Genomic DNA, 14670 nt, shown 5'->3' with positions numbered 1-14670 from the left:
TCTGCGGCAGGTGGTGAGAGAATCAACAAGAAGTAAAACCTATTTGACCTCACCCTCACTAATCTACCTGTCGCAGATGTTTCTGTCCATGGCAGTATTGGTAGGAGTGACCACCCCACAGTCCTTGCGTCTCCAAAGTCCCATCTTCAAACTGAGGATACCCTCCATCGTGTAGTGTGGCATTACCACCATGTTAAATGGGATAGATTCAGAACAGATCTAGCAGCTCAAAACGGGGCATCCATGAGGTGCTGTGGGCCATCAGCAGCAGCAGCAGAATTGTACTCAACCACAATCTGTAACCTCATGGCCTGGCATATCCCTCACACTACCATTGCCATCAAGCTGGGGGATCAACTCTGGTTCAATGAGGAGTACAGGAGCAGCACCAGGCATACCTAAAAATGAGGTGCCAAACTGTGAAGCTGCAACAGAGAACCATATGCATGCTGAACAACAGAAGCAGAATGCGATAGACAGAGCTAAGCGATCCCACAAACAACAGATCAGATCAAAGCTCTGCAGTCCAGCCACATTCATTTGTGAATCATGGAAAATTAAACAACTAACAGGAGGAGGAAACCCCACAAACATTCCCATGCTCACTGATGGGGGAGCCCAGCACATCAGTGCAAAAGACAAGGCTGAAGCATTTGCAACCATCTTCAGCCAGAAGTGCCAAGTGGACGATCCATCTCAGCCTCCTTCTGAGATCCACCACATCACAGATGGCTGGTCTTCAGCCAATTCAATTCACTCCACATGATATCAATAAATAGCTGAATGCATTGGATACAGCAAAGGTTATGGACCCTGTCAACATCCCGACTGTAGTACTGAAGACTTGTGCTCCAGAACTAGCTACACCCCTAGCCAAGCTGTTCCAGTACAGCTACAACACTGGCAACTACCCGACAATTTGGAAAATTGCCCAGGTCAGGAGTTGGCAATGTTTCCGTACACGAACATCAAATTTTGAGGTCCATGACTGGTAATTTCAGGGATGAGAAATTTCCCATTGACTTCTTCCAGACCAGTCTGACTTTAAAACATTTTACACCAGTCAGTTTCACAGCTGAAAGGTGCTTAGAGCAGAGACAGCACTTTCTGAACCTCAAACAAGTTTGTGGTTTTCCGGTGGGTTCCAATATTTTTTTTAAAAGCCCGCCAAAAATCACGAACTAGTCGGAAGTTTGGAAGCGTTGTCTCTGCTCTAAGCACCTGTCAGCGGGGCGGGGGGGGGGGGCAGAGAGAGAGAGAGAGAAGGAGGGGGGCAGAGAGAGAAACAGGGCAGAGAGAGAGAGAGTGGGGCAGAGAGAGAGAGGTGGGGGAGAGAGAGGAACAGAGAGAGGGGGCAGAGAGAGAGGGGGTGGAAGAGAGGGAGAAGGTGACAGAGAGGGAGAGAGAGAAGGACAGAGAGATATGGGGAGAGAGAGGGGGCAGAGAGAGAGGGGGCAGAGAGAAAGAGAGGGGCAGAGAGAGAGGGGGGCAGTGAGAGAGGGAGAAGGACAGAGAGAGGGGACAGAGAGGCGTGGCAAAGAGAGGGGGACACAGAAAGGGGGGCAAAGAAAGAGAGGGGCGGCAGAGAGAGAGGGGGACAGAGAGAGGGGATAGAGAGAGAAAGGGCAGAGAGAGAGGGGGCAGAGAGAGAGGGGGGCAGAGAGAGTGAGAGGGGCAGAGAGCGCGGAGAGAGAGGGGGATAACACAGAGAGGGGGAACAACCTGACGGGGGGACGACCTGACGGGGGGAACAACACTGAGGGGGGACAACACTGAGGGGGGACAACACGGAGAGGGGGGAATACAGATGGGGGACACAGAGAGGGAGGGGGAGAGAGACAGACACAGAAAGAGAGAGGTGGGAGAGCGAGCAATCAAGATCTGTCCTGACAGATGGACATCTATCCGGAATACTCTGTATTGCTACAAGAAGTTTGCAGGAAAACATTGACTACTTGTGCAAGCAAAAAAAAGTCAGGTATTGGTGTCCAACATACTAACCAGAAAGTGAGTCAATAAATTAGTCTTCTCATTTAAAGCTTCTTCACAAAAATGCATCTTAGTTCTTGTTTTGATTAATAGCAAGATACATGTTAATACCTTTATCTTTGCAATATTGTCCCACTGGCCCCCTATGTTAGGACAAAAATTGTAATGTACCCCCCCCCCCCCCCACCCGAAAATGTTGGACACCCCTGCTTCAAGCCTTTAACCTTGTGTTTTAAAATAACCTAGCAGCTAGATTATTTTAAAACACAAGTTTAAAGGCTTGTGTTATGTAAACTCATTTTAAAATGGCAAAAGTCACTTAGGGAATGTCTCGATTTCTGTGCTCTAGCACGCATTACTTTCACCTGGGGCACAAGCTTAGTGACATGTTAAAAGTTGCTGGACTTTTCCTCCAAATAAATGTCACAATTCCACTAGTATCCATTTGGAATCACATTGTTCCAGAACTTGTATTGAGTGGCTAACAGGCAAGGAATCCAAGGAATCTCCAGATGTCAGCACGGTAAGTTCCTCATGAATACAAGAGTGTGGTGTAATAGGGCTGAGTGATATTGGCAAAAACAGGATGCTATTGATCCATATACAATAGGTAGTAAATACAATGTAATAGCTGGTTTTAATAAACCTTAATCAATGATGAACTGTCTGATTCCTTAACAAAATCTATGCTGCATTTGCAATTTTAAGAACTTTCAGGAAAGACATAGTAAAAATGTTTTTTTTATTCGTTTGGGGGATGTGGGCATTGCTGGCTAGGCCAGCATTTATTGCCCATCCCTAATTGCCCTTGAGAAGGTGGTGATGATTCGCCTTCTTGGGTTACTGCAGTCCATGTGAGGTAGGTACACCCACAGTGCTGTTGGGAAGGGAATTCCAGGATTTTGACCCAGCGACAGAGAAGGAATGGCAATATAGTTCCAAGTGAGGATGGTGTGTGACTTGGAGGGGAACTTGCAGGTGGTGGTGTTCCCATGCATTTTCTGCCCTTGTCCTTCTAGTAGAGGTCGCGGGTTTTGAAGGTGCTGTCTAAGGAGCCTTGGTGCATTGCTGCAATGCATCTTGTAGATGGTACACACTGCTGCCACTGTGCATCGGTGGTGGAGGGAGTGAATGTTTGTGGATGGGGTGCCAATCAAGCGGGCTGCTTTGTCCTGGATGTGTCGAGCTTCTTGAGTGTCGTTGGAGCTGCACCCATCCGGGCAAGTGGAGAGTATTCCATCACACTCCTGACTTGTGCCTTGTAGATGGTGGACAGGCTTTGGGGAGTCAGGAGGTGAGTTACTCGCTGCAGGATTCCTAGCCTCTGAGCTGCTCTTGTAGCTATGGTATTTATATGGCTATTCCAGTTCAGTTTCTGGACAATGGTAGCCCCTAGGATGTTGATAGTGGGGGATTCAGTGATGGTAATGCCATTGAATGTCAAGGGGAGATGGTTAGATTCTCTCTTGTTGGAGATGGTCATTGCCTGGCACTTGTGTGGCACAAATGTTACTTGCCAAATATCAGCCCAAGCCTGGATATTGTCCAGGTCTTGCTGCATTTTGACACGGACTGTTTCAGTATCTTTGGAGTCGCGAATTATGCTGAACATTGTGCAATCATCAGCAAACATCCCCACTTCTGATCTTATGATTGAAGGAAGGTCATTGATGAAGCAGCTGAAGATGGTTGGCCCTAATATGTTTCAATGACCATGTTAGAAACAATCATGAACTGATTTTTTTTGCTGTGAATTGGATTAAAGGACATAGTTTTACAAGTATGTGAAAGATCAGTAACTGCAATGTACATAATTTCTTATCCAGTTTGAGAGTAGATAACCTGAGTGGCCAATATCATTTGAACGTTGTTTATATCATATAATTACATTATATTAAAAGTGCACCTTTTCTAACAGGTAATAGATTTGGCTTGCACATAAATTGGTTAGTCTGGAGTACAATCTTACTGATAGTGACTAAACATTTTGTAACTGAATAATACATGCATTAACAACTGCTCAACGTGTTTCAGAAAAGCTATTTGCTAATAATTATCTTGTCAGAACTGAATCAGAACTGACAGTGATAGACTGAGATATAGACATAAGTGCATTTAAGAGAATTGCCATGTTGGAGGAAGTGAAGGGCATTCCTTATTTGTAATTGTGTTTATCTAATTTTGTCACTAACTTTGGTGAGCAAATGACATTTTGTCCGTGAGAGATTCTGTTGTTTCTGCATTTTAGAATCCATGACCTGGTTTAACAGCCTGTCAATATGAATAAACTAGTCTTGGTTGCCTAATGTTAATCTTTCTGTCACTTCCTGTCCCACGCTGCTTTTGTGTTTTACATGACTCTTCTGAAGTACAATCTGCTTCACCCTATAAAATTCCCCTGATTTGGAGATCACTGCCCTTTTGTTGGCTGCCCTGTCTTCAGACACATATTGCAGGCAGGTGGAGAAGTTGGACAAACAGAGACCATTACTGGTTAAATTGTCTTGTGACAACAGCAGTGTGAGAAATGGCCCGTCTTCCTATTGCTGATTTTTCTACTGCCTCAGCTCAGTAACCACAATAACAATCCTGTCCTTGAGTTTCATATTTTATTGAATGATGGTTCACTCCTGACAGTGTGAATCCACAATGGTCACCCGACAAGGTCCATCTACCACCCCATGACATGGTGTAGACTAGCTCTATTTTGTCAACAAAAGTAATTAATATTGGCATTGCATACTATTTTGCTTGCTAGCTAGCTAATACAGTTGTGCTGCTCTCCATTGATGTTTGTATGCTTAGCTACTTTATTTATGGGGAGAAATGTGTTTTAAATTGGATTGTGTTTTGATGACATTAGATTGGCTATAAACTTTATAAACAGATTAATTGCCCCCACGTCCATGGCTAAGTCAATAATTTTGTCAAATGTATCCCTGGTCCAGGTATGTCCTGTCCACAAAACACAGGACAAAATTAATCCAGCCAATTTCCACTCTATCAGTCTACTCTTACTCATTGGCAAAATGATGGAAGGTGCCATTGACAGCGCTATCAAGCAGCACTTACATAGCAATAACCTGCTCACCGATGCTCAGTTCTACCAGGGGCACTCGGCTCCAGAAGTCATTACAACTTTGGTACAAACATGGACAAAAGAGTTGAATTCCACAAGTGAGATGAGAGTGACTGCCTGTGACATCAAGGCAGCATTTGACCAAGCGTGACATCAAGAACCCTAGCAAAATTAAAGTCAATGGGAATCAGGGTGAAAACTCTCCACTGCTGGGAGTCATACTTAGCCCAAAGGAAGATGGTTGTGGTTTTTTAGGCTAATCATCTCAGCCCATGTACAATGCTGCAGAAGCTCCTCAGGGTCGTGTCCTCAGTCCAACCATCTTCAACTGCTTCATCAATGACCTTCCCTCCATCATAAGGCATAAGGTCAGAGGTGGGGATGTTGGCTGATAATTGCACAATGTTCAGTACCACTCGGGACTCCTCAGATACTGAAACAGTCCACGCCTGCATGCAGCAAGACCTGGACAACATTCAGGCCTAGGTTGGTAAGTGGCAAGTAACATTCACGCCACCCAAATGTAGGCAATGACCATCTCAAACAAGGGGGAAGTTAACCATCTTTCCTTGACATTCACTGAAAATACCATTGTTGAATCCCTCACCATCAGCATCCTGGGGGTTACTATTGACCAGCAACTGCACTAGACCAGAGCAGGTCAGTAGCTGGGAATTCTGGTAACTCACCTCCTGATTCCTCTAGGTCTGTCCACCGTCTACAAGGCACAAGTCATGAGTGTAATGGAATACTCCTCACGTGCCTGGATGAGTGTAACTCCAACAGCACTCGAAGCTTGACATCATCCGGGATAAAGCAGTCCACTTGAATGGAACACATCCACCACCTTAAACATTCACTCCCTTCATCACCGGTGCACAGTGGCAGCAGTGCATACCATCTACAAGAAGCACTGCAGCAACTCACCAAGCCTTCATTCGACAGCACCTTCCAAACACACGACCTCTACCACCTAGAGGGACAAGGGCAGCAAACGCATGAGAACGCCACCAAGTTCTCCTCCAAGCCACACATCATCCTGAATTGGAACGATATCACTGTTCCTTCATTGCCGCTGGGCCAAAATCCTGGAACTCCCTCCCTAACAGCACTGTGGGTGTACCTACATCACATGGACTGCAGCGGTTCAAGAAGGCAGCTCACCACCACCTTCTCAAGGGCCATTAGGGTTGGGCAACAAATGCTGGCCTTGTCAGCAATGGTCACATCCCATGAAAGAATAAAAATAAAATACTAGTAGGTTATTAAGTGTATGGGGAGTGGACAGGAGTTTTGGGTTAGATTTGGTGATATAATAAGATGTATGGAGAATGAATAGCAGAGTGGGAATAGACTAGGTGAGATATTAAAGGGTATGGGGAACATTAGTGTGGTATTAGATGAGTTGGGATATTAAGGTGTATGGGGAGTGTGCAGGAGAATGGTTTACCTTGCTTCCCCTTAAATACATCTATGTTATTCACCTCAACTACTCCTTGTGGTAGCTAGTTCCACATCTTTGTTTATTCATTCACAGAATGTGGGTGTCGCTGGTGAGGACAGCATTTATTGCTCGTCCCTAATTGCCCTTGAGAAGGTGGTAGTGAGCCACCTTCTTGAATTGCTGCATCCATATGGTAAAGGTACTCCCATAGTGTTATTAGGGAGAGAGTTCCAGGATCAGGAATTCCAGCAACAATAAAGGAACTGCGATATATTTCCACCTTAGATTGGTGTGTAACTTGGAGGGGAACTTGGAGGTGGTGATGTTCTTATGCATCTGCTGCCCTTGTCCTTCTAGGTGGTAGAGGCCGTGGGTTTGGGAGGTGCTGCTGAACAAGCCTTGGTGAGTTGCTGCAGTGCATTTTGTCAATGGTACACACTGCAGCCACTGTGCCAGTGCAGGAGGGAGTGCCGATCAAGTGGGTTGCTTTGTTCTGGATGGTGTTGAGCTTCTTGAGTGCTGTTGGAGCTGCACTCATCCAGGCAAGTAGACAGTATTCCATCACACTCCTGACTTGTGCCTTGTAGATGGTGGAAAGGCTTTGGGAGTCAGTAGGTGAGTCATTTGCCACAGAATACTAGCCTCTGACCTGTCCTTGTAGCACAATATTTATGTGATTGCTCCAATTAAGTTTCTGTCAGCCCTTCGGGTAAAGAAGTTTCTCCTGAATTCCCTATTGGATTTATTAGTGTCTATCTTATATTTATGAATGCTACTTTTAGACTCCCCCATAAGTATAAACATCTCCACGTCTACCCTAGCAAACAGTTTCAGAATTTTAAAGACCTCTATCAGGTCACCCCTCAGCTGTTTCTTTTCTGGACAAAACAGATCCAGCCTGTTCAGCCTTTCCTGCTAATTATAAGCCCTTAGTTCTGGTATCATCCTTGTGAATCTTTTTTGTTCCTTCTTCAGTACCTGTAAATGGGGACCAGCACATTACGCCAGGTGTGGTATGACTTAGGTTCTGTACAGTTTCAATTTAACTTTCCTGCTTTTCATTACTGTCCCTCAAGAAATGAAGCCCAGTACTTGTCTTGATTTTTTTATGACTTGATTAACCGACATCGTTAGTTTTAGTGATTCCTGCTTTCACTACTGAACAGCCTAGCTCTAATTTTAAGATTGTGGCTCATTGTTCCAGATTCCCGCACCACAAGAAATAGTTTCTCTCTGTTTACCCTATCAAATGATTTAATCATCTTAAACACCTTAACTATATTACTCCTTAATCTTCTAAACTCAAGGGAATGCAAGACAGTTTACTTAACCTATTCTCATAATTTAACCCTTTTAGCACCCGTATCATTAGGGGCGGCACAGTGGCGCAGTGGTTAGCACCGCAGCCTCACAGCTCCAGGGACCCGGGTTCGATTCCGGGTACTGCCTGTGTGGAGTTTGCAAGTTCTCCCTGTGTCTGCGTGGGTTTTCTCCGGATGCTCCGGTTTCCTCCCACAAGCCAAAAGACTTGCAGGTTGATAGGTAAATTGGCCATTATAAATTGTCACTAGGAAAGGTAGGTGGTAGGGAAATATAGGGACAGGTGGGGATGTTTGGTAGGAATATGGAATTAGTGTAGGATTAGTATAAATGGGTGGTTGATGTTCGGCACAGACTCGGTGGGCCGAAGGGCCTGTTTCAGTGCTGTATCTCTAATCTAATTCTGGTGAATCTGCAGAACCAGCCATTGAGAGCAGTGATCCACACTAACCTTGTACATTGAAGAGTGTGCTCCTGTTCCACTTAACTCTCAATCTAATGTCACGTCGATTGTAAAGTGATGCAGCAGGGAGCTATTTACTCAACGCCTGCTTTCAGGTTATTAATATTCTATCTGATTCTGCTTATATAAACGTTTTCTCACTGTCCTGACCCATTTTATACAGGAGGATCAGTTATATTTTTAAGTAGGGCACAAAAGTGCTATAAAATCTATAGGAGTACAATGAACTTGGAAAGCCCACACTAATTCCTGTATGAACACCATGGCCCAGAATTTGCTGGTTTGGTCTATCCTGCAGTATGCTCATTAGTTAGACCTTTTCCCTCATCCTTCAGCTGGAGAATGTTTTACCCTGTGAGTTGCTAGAAGTCTGAGCTCATAAGGTTGCAGTGAGGGCAATGGGGTGTCTAGGCCCTTGATGAAGGATTGCGACTTAAAGATTCAGAAAGAAACAGAGGAACAATGGAGAAGGAATAGGGTGAGTTGGAGCCAAACCAGGTGGAGAAAAATAAATAAACAGAGGGTAAGAACCATTGAATTGAGAAAGAAAAAAAAAGAGACAGCAAGGAAAAGTAATGAAAAAACTAAATTACATCCCATCCAGACCTGGTGACTTTCTGACTTTGAGGACAGCCAGCTTTTTTAAGTATTTCCATTTTATTTTTATCCTGTCCAATTTCTCGACTGCCTCCTCCTTTGTTGTTACATTGGCAGCATCCTCTTCCCTAATGAAGACAGATGCAAAGTATTCATTTAGTACCTTGGCCATGTGTTCTACCTTCACAAGAATATCTTCGTTTTGGTTCCTAATTGACCCCACTCTTCCTTTTAACTATTTATGTTTATACAAGACTTTTGGGCTCATTTGCATGTTAATCATTAATCTTCTCTCAGACTATGATTTTGCTATTCTTATTCCCTTTTTTAGGTCCATCTATACATTCTATGTTCAGCTTGGTTCTCTACTTCTTTTATTTATCCATGGGATTTATCCAGCTATGGGCATCACTGTCAAGGTCAGCATTTGCCCATCCCTAATTACCCTTGAGAAGGTGGTGGTGAACCGCTACAGTCCATCTGATCAAGGTACTCTTATAGTGCTGTTAGGTAGCAAGTTTCAGGACCTTGACCCAGCAACATGAAGGAACAACGATATATTTCTGAGGATGGTGTGTGACTTGGAGGGGAACTTGAGAGTGATGATGTTCCCATGCACCTACTGCCCTTGTCTTTCTTGGTGGTAAAGGTCACAGGCTTGGGAACTGCTGTCGAAAAGTGTGCGAGTTCCTGCAGTGTATCTTGTAGATGGTACACACTTCAGACACAGTATGCCACGGTGGAGGGAGTGAATGTTTAAGATGGTGGATGGGGTGCTGATCAAGCAGGCTGCTTTGTCCTGAATGGTGTTGAGCTTCTTGAGTGTTGTTTGAGCTGCACTCATCTAGACAAGTGGAGAGTATTTCATCATACTCCTGACTTGTGCCTTGTAGATGGTGGACAGGCTTATTGGAGTCAGGAGTCACTCAGCACACAATATGCAGCCTCTGAACTGCTCCTGTAGCCACAGATTTATGTGGCTGGTTCAGTTGTTTCAGGTCAATGGTGACCCCCCAGGATGTTGATGGTGGGGGATTTGACAATGGTAATGCCATATTAGGAACTGTATTATGAAACACACATTTGTCATGCCTCCTTTTTCTGTCTCATTTTAACCTCCATATCTTTAGCTCTAGCCTTAGCTGCCCTTCCTTTCCCTCTCACAGAAATGTGTCTACTCTGTACCCGAAAAATCTCCACTTTGAAAGTGTTACATTGTTCATTTACTGTTTTGTCAACCAATTTTGATTCCAATCCGCCTTGGCCAGATCCCTCTGAAGTCAACCCTCTTCCAGTTAAGTATTTTTTATCCTTGATTGTTCCTTGTCTTTTTCTATAACTATTCTAAAACTGATGATATTATAAATATTGTGCCCCAAATGCTCTCCCACTCAAAAATGCTCCATTTGCCCCACTTCATCTTCCAGAATTAGATCCAACACTGCTTCCTTCCTCATTGGGCTGGAAACACATTGATCAAGAGAGTTCTCTTGTACACATTTCTGGAATTTCTCCTCTCTTTGCCCTTTACACTGTTGCTATCCTGGTCTCTATTAGGATAATTGAAATCTCCCAATATTGCTACTCTGTAGTTCTTGAATCTTTCTGTAATTTGCCTGCAAATTTGCTCCTCTGGCTCCATCCCATAATTTGGTAGCCTTAGTATACACCCAGTAGTGTAATAGCGATTCTATTAATTCTAACCAAATAGATTCTGTCTTTGACACCTCAGTTACATCATCCCTCTCCATTACTAATACAGTTTCTTCAGTCAACACTGCCACCTGATCCCTCCCTTTTTTTCCCTTATCTTTCCTGAATATCTGGTAGCCAGGAGTTTTAAGTTCCTTTCTTTGAACCAGGTCTCTGTTATTGCCTCTATATCATAGTCCCATGTGGCGATCTGCGCCTACAGTTCACCAACCTTATTTACATGCTATGAGTATTTACACACATACACTCCAAACCTATCTTGGACTGCCTCACATTTGTCCCCTGTCTGATCCCTCCCATTTCTGAGCTGCTCTTTATTCGAATGCTGTTTGTCTCTCCCAGTCCTCTCTGCACCTTGTTTCTCCTCTCTAATTCAATGAAATCACGGCGAATCTGCATCCTAACTCAACCCACCTGCCTTGCTCCATATCTCTTAATATCCTTGGCTAGTAAAAGCTTCTCAATCTCTGATACAAATTTATTAATTGAGTTAGCATCTACGGGCTGAATTTTATGGGCGCGCTGTGAAATCAGCGACCTCCGACATGGAAGTGACGCCGCACAGCCCCCGCGATATTACGCGCGGGGGCTCATTTAAATGGAGGGGGCAGAGTGGCTGCCCCTGACGATGTAGAGGGGGCAGCTGCCGCGTCCCCAGGAATGGCGTCTGGCGCCGCCGCGCAGGCCCCGGCACCATTTTTAAAGGGCTTCGAGCCCTCCAGGTAAATTTAAATGTTTAAAGCGCCGTAACAAAATTTTTATTTCAAATAAAAAATTAAAACATGGAGGCCCTTTCCCAACTCCACAATGGTGTTTTTATTTTCTGATGTGTTTGGAATTTATTTTTGTCCCAGCACGAACTTTTCCCCCCACCCACAACCTCACCACATTAGCCCTTCAACCTCTTTCACCTTCCCAACGGCCAATGATGATTGTTTTTCCCACTTTCTCCCCTCACCCTGATAATTTGACTCCTCCCCCCCCCCCCCCCCCAGTGTCTCGCCTCAGAACTCCTTACGGAGTTCCAAAGGCACGCGAGTTGCGGCCGGTTGCTGAAAAATCGGCATGGGACAGCCGGCGGCGGCGGGAAGTTCATCTGCATTTTAATTAACCTCATTTCGATATTTTAATGAAGGCCCCACCGCCAAGTGGGGGAGGGGCCCACGCAAAGCCTTGCCACCGCCGCTAATATTTACTCGGCATGTGGGTCGTGACGGCCTGCTCCCGCAAGTGTTTTACGGCCTCCCCACCATGATCCACGACACCGAGGAGCTGGTAAAATTCAGCCCTGCGTCTTTTTGTAAGGTAGAATTTCACACTTCTAACACCCTTTGTGTAAAGAAATGTTTCTCCTGGTGCCCACCCCCAGCCAAATTAGTTTAAACCCGCCCAGACCCAGCACTAGTTAACTTGCCCGCATGGACATTGGTCTCAGCTGTATTGAGGTGCAAGCTGTCTACCTTGCACAGGTCCCTCCTGCCCCAAAACTGCTCTCAATTGCCTCAGGAATCTGAGACCCTCCCTCCTGCACCATTTGTCCAGCGACACGTTAACCTATCATCCTACTATTCCTATGCTCCCTAGCGCAAGACACTGTGATTAATACTGAGATTACTACCTTTGAGGACCTGCTCTTCAACCTGCAGGGCTTCAACCCCTTTTCCGTCCTATGTCATTGATTCCCACATGAACTGTGTCTTCTGGCTGTTTCCTCCCCACTTCTCAGTGGTGTCCTTTACCCTGGCATCAGGGAGGCGACTCACCATGTGGGATTCAAAACAATTTTGGTTGAGGAAATATTGATCAGGACATCAGGGGAGAACTTCTTTGAACTAATGCTATGGAATCTTTCACATCCACCTGGGAAAGTTGACGGGGCCTTGGTATAATGTCTAATTCACAAGACAGTACAATTCTCCCTCAGTACTGTTCTTGAGATTATATGCCTAAATTATGTGCTCAAGTCTCTGGATTGGGACTTGAACCCACAAGTAACTGACCCAGAGGGGAGAATGCTACCAACTGAGCCACGGCTGACTCTTACGAATCAACCCATTTTCACGCACACATATTTCTGCATTTGTTGAGAAATTTGAATGGAAAAGAATGACGAGTTGGAGTGAAGGCTGGACAACAATAATCTCATGCAAAGAGGCTAAAGACCCTGGTGTTACCAAGTTGCAAGGGAGGTCACAGTCATCGTGTGAAACACAACATATTGAGTTTGAGTAAATCAGGTTTAAAGTGTGAAGTGGATCTGTTTATGTTTAGTCTGTCAATTTTAGCTGTCAATGATTGTGGTTGCTTTGGGTGACATGTGGCTGTAAATACTAATGGTTCTGTGTGAGACACTCCAACATGGTAAGTGGCTTAGGCATTGTATCAAATTCAATATTGATTATCGTGCATTGCGTGCAAATTCTGTTGGTGTTAAAGCTTGCTATGCTGGTTGTGATATAAATAGGTTTGGGTTTCTTGCAAGTGTTGGTTTTCATGCAGAATATTCTAGCTTACTCAAACGTGTTAACAGTGACCGGTCTCACTTCTCAATCACACAGGTAAACAGCAAATTGCACTAGAGCTGCTTGTACTTTACCCATCCCGCAAGGCTTTTCTCCCGTTACAAAAAATAGCGGGTCAGCATTAACCGACACCTCAAAAATAACAGCCCTGGCCCCTGCCAAGCACTGGCACAGGCAAAAACTGGCCCTGCTCTGCACAAGAAACGAGCTTGCTCACAACCCAAAGTAGCCCCCTTGGAGACTGGTAGGCAGCAGGCAAAGGTTGATCCACTTGGCTCTGCATGCAGTGGGTCTTTTAAGGGGACCAATGCTGGTCAAGCAATTGGCGCAAAAAGATTGAAATTGAGTCCGCTGAAATTTCTTGCAAAACACACACATGAAAAGAAGAGAGCCATTTAAAAAGATGCAGAGCAACCTCCTTACAATAGTCTCGTGGTACAGTGACTGATACTAAGCTGTTTGATGCACAGAGTTAGTAGAATGGTTCTGGTATTGGACTCAGAGCCCAGAGCAGTAAGCTCAAATCCCAACATAGGGACAGGAGATGGCCATTCAGCCACTTGGGCCTGATTCACCATTCAATCAGATCATAGCTGATTTGTACATTGTCCCCCATTTACATGCCTTAACTCATATCCCTTGATATCCTTACCTACCATTTATCAAACTCAGGGTTGAACACTTTTATTGGCCCAGCATCCACAATTTTTTTTTGTAGGTGGGGCAGAGTTCCAGATTTCAAAAACGCAGATGTAGCCAGCTGTTCCACAGATTAACTCCTGAACAGGAGCTTGATCCTTGGATTATCAGATCTCTGCCTCACTTAAAAGACTGATGCTCTTCTGACTGAGCTACACAGGCCCTCATGGAAAATTGTAGCAATTGAATTCAGCAAATAAATCATGGGCTGGTTGTTCTTTACTTCCTTCACCCCACATTGGCGACCATACATTCATCTGTCTAGCGCCTAATCTCTGCAATACCTTGTCACCTGCCCTAATGTTTCATCCGGCCCGGGGCCAATTTTTGTCTGTTTATGCTCCTGTAAAACGACTTTGGACATTTTGCTACATTATAGGTGCCTTATAAATGCAAATTGTTGGTCTAGTAGTCTGCCCCATTTCTTCTAAAACTTTGAAGACAGGCCATTCAGCCCAGCTGGTCTATGCTGGTGTTCATGCTCCACACGCGCCTCTTCCTACACACCTTCATTTAATCATATCATCATATCCTTCTATCCCTTTCCCCCTCACGTACTTAACTAACAATCCCTTAAATTCATCTATGCTATTCATAGAATAATGGTCGTACAGCACTGGAGGAGGCCATTCAGCCCATCAAGTCTGTGTCAGCTCTTGCGAACAGCAATCCAATTAGTCCCACTCCCTGCTCTTTCCTCATATTGCTATATTTTTTTCTTCTTCAAGTATTTATACAATTCCCCTTTGAAAGTTACTATTGAATCTGTATCCACTGCCCGATCAGGCGGTGGATTCCAATCCTAACCACTCCTTGCATAAGGAAGTATTTCCTTGGGTCACCT

General features: G+C 44.7%; 1 protein-coding gene across 1 annotated transcript in view; it reads left to right on the top strand.

The window, feature by feature from the left end:
* LOC137376683 (metabotropic glutamate receptor 1-like) overlaps positions 1-14670 on the top strand; it is a 260920-nt gene that overhangs the window by 139936 nt on the left and 106314 nt on the right. The window lies entirely within an intron of this gene.

The sequence above is a fragment of the Heterodontus francisci genome, chromosome 13 (genome assembly GCF_036365525.1).
Source record: "Heterodontus francisci isolate sHetFra1 chromosome 13, sHetFra1.hap1, whole genome shotgun sequence".
Classification (NCBI taxonomy): Eukaryota; Metazoa; Chordata; class Chondrichthyes; order Heterodontiformes; family Heterodontidae; genus Heterodontus; species Heterodontus francisci.
Note: the sequence above shows the minus strand (reverse complement) of the source record. Positions and strands in the feature narration are given on the sequence as shown.